The following is a 6,000-nucleotide window of genomic DNA, read 5'->3' as shown; positions in this document are numbered from 1 at the left end:
TCCAATGCATTTCTTTCCCTGTTGTAATGAAAAGGTGCGTAAGCTAGGCCCCAGGCCAGACAGACGCGAACATTTTTGACCTCTGGGAGCTGCCAGTCCCCTCGGGTAGCTTTGGGGTTCCAGTTTCGGAGTATGAGGCTTGGCCTGGCAGGGAGCCGGACTCCCACAGGTGGGTAGTGGGTGTGGCCTGCCTTTCTCCCAAGTCCCTTCCCCACCCCACCTTCCAGAGCAGAGAGGTGCCAGAGGGATTGCACCTCCATCGGGAGCCTGCTGAGGTACAGGCCGGTGAGGGTCCTGCAGTGGGAGCCCTCCTTCCCTGGGGGCCCGCCACCATCCTGGGGGTTCAGGTCCCAAGCCGCAGCACCTCGGCACAGAGCTGCTCCCAGGGCTGGCCAGTGGGGGGCGCTCTGTCGTGGGAACACGCGGAGCGCGGAGCAGGGCGGGACCGGGCGGGGCCGCGGCCCCCTTCATTCCCTCCCCTCGCTCGGCTGAAGTTTCCCCCGGGTTCCGGGCGCGTCGCAGCGGCCGCTGGGGAGAGGAGGCGCCCGGCCGCGTCCTGCGCTGTTCCCGGGCGCCCGGCGGGGAGCCAGGTGCCGGGTTGCCCCGTCGCGCTCGGTCCCGAGGGCATGCGGCAGCCGCAGGGGCCCCGGCTCCCAGGCGAGCGCGTGCGGTGAGTGAGGTGCGGGGCGGGAAAGGGGGGCTCCCGAGCAGCCGGCCGGCCGGCGCGCGCGGGGTGACTCCGGGCACTGGGATCGCCACGGATCCCAGCTTCTCGGGGTTGCTTGGCTCGCAGCTGGGCCCCCAATCCAGTCCAAACTTGCCGCGGCAGAACTTTCCAGGCCAGTGCCCCCCCCCGGGGGGGGCAATCTGGTCCTTGCCCACTCGATTATTCTTAGGAGCGACCAGTCCTGGAGAGGCGCACTGGGGGCGGAGGCTGTGCGGGGCTGGTGGGCTGGGGTGACCGGGGCGCGCAGAGCCCCCCCCCCCAGGGCTGCGCAGCCCCGCGCAGGTGCGGCTTCCCCCGGAGTGGAATCTGGTTCTCCCCCGGAGTCCCGGAGATAACGTTCTTCAGCTTCTGATTACACTCGGGGCAGGGGTGTGCAGATTGAGGGACGCTCCAGCCCTGCACTGGCATGCGTGTCAGGCTTCGCAGGAGTCATTCTTAACGGTTTTGCAGCGCTTATCTGGGCTGCTCAGGATGTGTAAGTGAGAGTCCGCAGCGACCCTCCCACCCCTCCTGGGCCGGACAAAAAGTGCTTTGTTTTCCAGCAGTGTTACTTTATTGCTTTCCCTCAGAAAGTGTACAGGCCAAATGGCTTAGAAGTTTCTCAAGCATGTAATTTGAGGAGTGGCTGTGAATATTGGACACAATTTAGTCTATTCAGGTGATCATTAAAAGTGCCCTCAAAAACATTTGTGGGTCCATTTTTTTTGAAACTTACTAATTTTCACTAATCGTTTTCCCCATAATTTGTTTTTGTGTTGGTACGGGGGCTGCTTTGGCTTTTTTTTTTCCCTCGACCCCTTGAACCACAACTCCAGTTCTGGCTTTTTCTGCCCAGGTTGGCTTCAAACTGTGATCCTCGGATCTTCGGCCTCCTGAGTGGTATGAGCCACTAGCACCTTGGCTTCCTATAATTGGTATTGTCACTGTAACTATTTTTCTCTCTCCTCATTAACGGATTACTTTATAAAGTAAAAGGCCATTGACCTTTTCAGAGCTTCCCCCTTGTATTTTTTAATGTTTTTATTGTGAAAATACTGTACAGAGGGGTTACAGTTACATGACCAAGGTAATGAGTACATTTCTTATCAAGCATTATGGCCTCTTCCTTTGTTTTTCCCCTACCATCCCTTCCCTCCCATCTCCACAACTACACTCCCCCCCCCCCCTAAATTGTAAAGTTCGTTGTTCAACAGTGTCTTGTACATCTCATTGTTACAATGGGTCAACCTGTATCCTTATTTAAACATTTTTTTTCCCTTCCCCTCCACAAATTATACCGACATCAAATACAGTGAAATCAGGGGTTATACTGTGGGGGAGGGACATACAAAGCAACAAAAAAAAATCACATGGCACCTTATAAATACTTTAGAAACAATAGCAAGCAAGGAAAAAAACACTTGTGTTCCTATCTTAACATCATCTTATCTGGTCATATGTACATAGCTTTTGACCTTTTCTGCTTGTCCCAGACATATACTAGTTATTGCAAATAAGGGAAACCATAGGACCTATGTTTCTTTAGGCCTGGCTTACTTCACTTAGTATATATCAAGTCTTTCCATTTCCTAACAAATTCCCCCTTATATCTTATAAAACAAAATGAATTTCAAACACAGACATACCATATTTTGTGCACACACACATGCCATTTGTTAATGCATGAATGTTTGTACAGCTAAGAATTTTGACTTTTCCCTATGAACTATTAGTAGTTCATTTGCTACTAACCCTACTTTTTATGAGATATTGGATCCAACTTTATGTGCTGGTCTGAGTCCAATGAAGTAGAGCTTCTCTTTTTGTCTCTCTGTCTCTCCATTTCTGGCTCTCTTTGTGTTGTCTGTGTGTCTGTGCATCTGTGTGTCTGTCTGTCTGTCTGTCTCTCTCTCTCTGTTTTATCCAGAAGTGTTACAGTTAAAACAACAACCTTGGCTCTGTTAACATTATGCCTTTTGAAAGAAACAAACTTTTCAGAATTGCCATTCTAAAAAGTCCAGCAAGCCAACCCTGCCAGTGAGTTCTGGAGTGCTGGAGATAAGCACGCTCTCTTGAGAGAGACTGTGGACCCAGCCACCTAGCCATCTGATTATTACTGACATATAACTAGTGAAATGGGTCATTTGGGCAATGTTTAACATTTCTCCTTTGTCTTTAAAATTTAAAACGTTGGAAATTTTGGTTTAGTTACAAATCACTCCTCTTTTGTAAATCTAGCCAATACATTTATCTACTACGCAATTGTGAATCATTGCTACTCAGTAGGTGGAGATTGATGATCTGTGTTCTGTATTAGAGTTTGAACTCAAGGCCTTGTGCTTGCTAGACTGGTGTTTTGCTCCTGGAGCCACACCCCAGCCTGGAGGTGGAGATTTGGAAGGTTACAGCTGAAGGCCAGCCTGGGCAAATGTTAGCTTATCTCAAACAACCCAGGCATGGGGGTGTACCTGTACCCCCACCTCCATGGGCAGCATAGATAGGAAGATCAAGACTTGAGGTCCACTTGTGCAAAAGTCAGACCTTATCAGAAAAATAACTGAAGTACAAAGAGCTGGCTCAAGTGGTAGAGCACTTGCCTAGCCAGCACAAGGCCTTCAGTTCCAACCTTAGTACCCCCCACCCCCCTTTCCCAAAGACTCTATGCCAAATCAGATCTATTTTGGGTTTGTGGCTGTGTTATGGGGTGGCTTATGGAACAGGTCTGCATATGTTTTCCATGAATAAAAATTTAAGACATTAAAATATGTGAGTATTTTTGTGTATGTTCATCGGAACTTATTTGAAATGCTACAGTACATTAGTATCCAGGCAGAGAAAGACAAATGCACACACAGTGTTGTAGCCAAACAGCATTCTCAATCAGTTGAACCACATATGCCTTAGGCTGGTTGCTTATCTTCTTTTTACTCCTTGCAAGGGAGCAGGAATCCACCATATCTTAAGCCAACCTCTTCTTTGTTTGGGCTGGAACAAGGGAAATCACTATAACTCAAGCGGGAATTTCTATAACTCAAATTACCCATTAGCCACTCTCCTTGAAGTGTGTGCATTAGTTCAAATGCTATCTGGCCTGTGATTATACCCAACAGAGTGGTTAAGTCTGATTGCAAGCTTCTAAAAGGTTGAAACGGAGCACAGGGCATTATTAATGTAGGGTAAAGGGAAGAGCCAGGCTTAGCAGTTACATTAGCCTTTGTTCCAGACATCATTGTGAGCTTGGGAACATTGCTGCACCTCTGTAAGCCTTCATTTCCTCATCTGTGAAAATGAAGGTTAAATCCATCACTCAAGATTGAAAGAAAAAGAAAGGTCTCTGATATGCAGGAAGTACTGACATGGTGGTTATCCTTATTTCCTCCTGGATGTTTATGTAAACCTGGGTACAAATGTATATTGTTCTAGTAATGGGTAGATGCTCAAGCCTCAGGTGACATAGAGATGCTAGATATACTTAAATGTGATGTTCTCTTTTTGGGCCAAGAGTCTTTTGTTCCTCTTGCCACCATTGCTCCATCAAGTACTGAGCCTCTTCTGCTCTGGATTGAAGATCCTTTGTAACCTTTATCTTGGATCTCTTGTGTAGGTGGAGGAGTTTCCTGGGACTCCATGATGGGCTGGCCATAAGCACTGAGAGTTTGTGCTTTTACACATGAAGGGCTGGCATTTAGAGGCCCAGGAATATAGATTCTAGTCACAGCTGCACTCTTGCAAGCTCTTTTGACCATAAATATATGACTTGTGATTCTTGAATCAGTTTTGTCATTTATGCAATGGAGATAATACTTGCATGAATTTGTTCTTTCTCCATCTTGTCTTCTTTTGGTTTATTTATTTTTGGTACTTTTATGTACTTACCTTTAAATTTTTCTCTTCTTTTTATTTATTTGTTGTGTGTATTTTGAGACAAGATTTTGCTATAGAATCTGGGCTAGCCTTGAGCTCACTACGTAACTGATAGTGGCTTTGAATGGAACAATTCTCCTATCTCAGCCTCCCAAGTGTTGGGATTTTAGGTATGTGCTACCACACCTAGCCCTGCATGGGTTATTAGATCCTGTGAAGTCATCTACATGGAGAAACTTTGTCCCTGTGCAGGACCAAGAGATGTTGGAATTTTGGGAAAAGGGCATCCTGATTCTGGTCAGCTAGGCAGACTATCTGAGCAAGGGGTGGCAAGATGTCCATGTGGTAGCTTGTGTACCAAGAAGGTATTTCCACAGTCCATCCTCACTCATTCCTCTCTCCTTTCCTTTGTGGTTATACTAAACTTCAAGGAAGAGATTGCAACCAGGAAGTTGGGAAACTTCTCTATGGGGAATATGTGAAGAAGATTAATTTGACTGAGATTAACAAATGTTATGTGAGGAAAGATCCAGAGCAGCCTCAAATGCTCCTTGAATTACCTACGCTGTCTCTGACTTCTGTCCCCATAGACAAACATCCACAGAGCCAGCTCCACTTCCAACTCGTATGTAAGGAAGCACACTCCTTCGTTCCTTCCTGTGAACTTGGGTCTCCAAGGTTCAGCCTGCAAAACAATACTGGGACTTAGCATTCTTCCAGAGCATCTGATTATTTCTCTTTTTTCTTCCCTCTTCCCCTCCTGATTTGACCTCTGTCTCACCTGACCCCCAATCTCCTGTCCTGGCTATCGACTTGACCCCTGTGACATTACCTCACTCTCATGAACCTTGTCTCCCTTCCTCAAATGTGAATCATTCACCTTCTCAGGCTGGGCCAGACTTCATGTTGCTCCAGAAAGCGACCTGCATCACCCCTTTCTAACATGCTTAATCAGCCTCTCTTATCTAATTACTCATCAACTAGTAGAATGTCCAGCCTAAGGTCCAGGGGAACTGAAGGCCAGAGAATTTGCTAGCCCTGGCTGCTGCATATAGGTGACATTATCCAGGGATAGCTTAACAACTGATAGGGTTACTGGGGTGTACATTAGCCCCTCCACAAGCTTACTAGCTATCCAATGACTTTCCAAGCAAATATGAAGAGTCAATAACTGCAGCGTACTTGTTTTCTAAATGAAGCTTGAAGGCAAGGCCTTGTTCTCTCCCTTAAGTCCTACAACTGAAATATTGCCCTTGATTTCCAAATTATATTCCTGTCTATCAGATATTCACCCTTTAAATCTACTATTTGTTTTCCTTGGAGACATATTGGTGTTGGTAGAGAAGTATTCTAAGGGTGTGTTGATGGTTTATTCTCCCTAAACCTCTACCTACAGACTTACCTTTCATTATGAGTCTGCCAGTCAGCCA

General features: G+C 46.9%; 1 protein-coding gene across 2 annotated transcripts in view; it reads left to right on the top strand.

The window, feature by feature from the left end:
• The first annotated feature begins 221 nt into the window (after nucleotides 1-221).
• Nucleotides 222-6,000, top strand: part of Lpar3 (lysophosphatidic acid receptor 3) — a 62,647-nt gene continuing 56,868 nt past the window's right edge. Inside the window, exon 1 of one of the 2 annotated variants that reach the window (XM_070007471.1) lies at nucleotides 222-275. The gene's annotated coding sequence lies outside the window, so the exon portion shown is untranslated. Of the gene's footprint in view, nucleotides 276-506; nucleotides 671-6,000 lie in introns of those variants that run through there. The other variant, XM_070007470.1, reaches the window with a different exon arrangement.

Source organism: Dipodomys merriami, unplaced genomic scaffold (genome assembly GCF_024711535.1).
Source record: "Dipodomys merriami isolate MVZ:Mamm:240054 unplaced genomic scaffold, mDipMer1.0.p SCAF_7, whole genome shotgun sequence".
NCBI classification, from domain to species: domain Eukaryota; kingdom Metazoa; phylum Chordata; class Mammalia; order Rodentia; family Heteromyidae; genus Dipodomys; species Dipodomys merriami.
This window is presented reverse-complemented; position numbering and strand designations above follow the sequence as displayed.